Below are 2,490 nucleotides of genomic sequence, written 5' to 3'. Positions count from 1 at the left end.
ATATATTGCTTTATATGGCTAAAAAAGAGTAGACAGTTTCCTGCTCTCTTTTAGCCTAGGGATGGGGCAGATGAGAACTGGTTGTCAAGTCCTTTATCTTTATATTGACGTAAAGAAACCCTTGTTCTAGAAAGAATCAGGTTATACTTCCCTACTGGAAGAACAGGGAAGCTACCCAATTGTATTCACTTAAATCTACTAATCATGGAAATCAAAAAACCCATGAATGGACAAAAGTGTAAAACCTGGAACCCACTATTCCTATGTACCTTTGGATTTACCCAGATAAAATATAATAGATGTAGGAGAATTATTAGGACAATTGAGATCAGGAGATTGTTATTGGTCATACTACACTTAAAATTATCCCTATTTTTGAAACAATTAAAGGAATATAAACAAGATATCCAGAATTTACTGCTCCCTCCAGGGAAGGAATGACTCCTTTGTAGAATAAAGTCTTCAGAGGTTCCCATGGGACAAGAAGAAATAAGGTATGTAAATACACCCCTCACTAATAGCGGTGAGAAATTTTAATAAATAAATTAAGTCTCTTTTTGAAGATCCCATAGGGCTATCTGAACTTTTAGACCAGTTCCTGGGACCAGGTTTGTATACCTGGCCTAAGATGGTGGCCATTATGAACATATATTCAAAGGAGAAGAAAGAGACATGATAAGGAGGCCGGTTATGAGGGAGTGGGAAAGACATTACCCTCTCAGTCAAGGGGTAATGGCAGCCGAGAAGATATTTCCTAATGTTGACCTCAATTGGAATAATAATAATTCAGGGCATAGGTGATATATGAGGGGCTCAAGGGATTTAAACTATTAGAGACATAAAGGGAGCCACCCCTCAGACTCAAAATTTCATAAAGATTTTATAAGTACAAGATAAGGATGAGATTCCCTCAGCATTTTTACAAAGACTAAGGTATTAGATGAGAGAAAATTCTGATATAAACATTACAAGTCCAATAATCAGGATCTGTTGAAGGTCAATTTTGTTACCAAAACTTGGCCAGACATTAGGGAAAAGATTCAGAATCGATATAGGAAATATTGAGAGGCACAGGGAAGAGGGAAGAAGAGAAACAATAGGAGAAAGTAAAGGTGACAATGGTAGGTTGGATGATAAGAAAAAGGATGGAGCTGTAAAGAAGAGAGGGATCGGAACTGGGACAAGAGGTTGATCTATGTAGGTAAAGAATAGGGAATAAGACAAAGGGGTAGGCAGAGTCAAGGTTAGAATCTGTTGGCATTTATAGCTCCTGCTGGATGTTAACAATGTGGAAAGTCAGGTCATTTTAAACATGAATGCCCAGAATTAAGGGGGCAAAAAAGTGATTTCTCTAATGACTTTTGATGAGGACTAGAGGTCAAGGGTTCTTAAACTCCAGGTTCTCCTGGAAACCTGTGAGAAAACTTAAAAGGTAGGACCACAAAAAGAGGAAATGATATTACTGTTAGATATGGGAGCTGCCAGAAACTCACTGAATTTTATACTGAAGGAAGTAAAATTTTCTAAGCAAAATTTAATATCTCAGAGGTTAAAGGGGAAGGGTTTACAATCCCAATATTTGAAACAATTACATTCAAACTATATAATAAGCAAATACAGGAAGAATTGCTTTATATCCCTGAGGCAAAACTAATCTATTAGGAAGGGATTTAATAATACAATTGGGATTAGAGTTTGGACTAGTGACAAACAAATTGTGGTTACCATGGTCTTCTTAACAGAAGATGAGAAACACATAGACATTGCAGAATGGTTGAAGGATGAAAATAAGGTGTGGTTGAAAATTCCTCCTCTAATGATTTCACTCAAAAGGGAAGAGAAGGTTGTGCATCAAAGTAAATATTCTATTCCCCTATAATCCCCTAAAGGATTATAGATAATCAGATCTTGCCTGAGCATCTTCAATAATGCATGTCACCTTTAATACACCCATTATTACTAGTCTGGAAACTCAATGGAATATATAGTTCAAAACCTTCCAAATTAAACATCTGGTAATGACCAACCCTTATACTCTACTCTTTAAGATCTTCTTTTATTACAGATGATTCAGTGTAATTGATCTAAAGGATGCTTTCTGGATTTGTTCACTGGCCCAAAGCAGTAAAGATACGTTTACCTTTGAATGGGAAAATACCTTCACAGGACAGAAACAGTGGTTTCAATGGCCAGTCTTTCACCAGGGATTTACGAAGTTCCCTGATGTATTTGATCATATATTAGAACATGGGATATAGAAATCCAAACTTTCATCAGGAGCAACTATTTTACAGTATGTGGATGATCTGCTTATTTCAGGTAAAAAGAAGGTAGTGGTAACAGAATCCACTAATGCCCTATTAAAATTTGAGGGATAAGTGTAGCTGAGAGTGTCCAAAGTAAAATTGCAGTATGTGAAGAAGGAAGTAAAATAGCTAGGCCACTTAATCAGTGAAGGAAAAAGAAGGATCAATTCAAAAATAATCAAAG

This window comes from Macrotis lagotis, chromosome X, assembly GCF_037893015.1.
Source record: "Macrotis lagotis isolate mMagLag1 chromosome X, bilby.v1.9.chrom.fasta, whole genome shotgun sequence".
In the NCBI taxonomy this organism is placed as follows: domain Eukaryota; kingdom Metazoa; phylum Chordata; class Mammalia; order Peramelemorphia; family Peramelidae; genus Macrotis; species Macrotis lagotis.
This window is presented reverse-complemented; position numbering follows the sequence as displayed.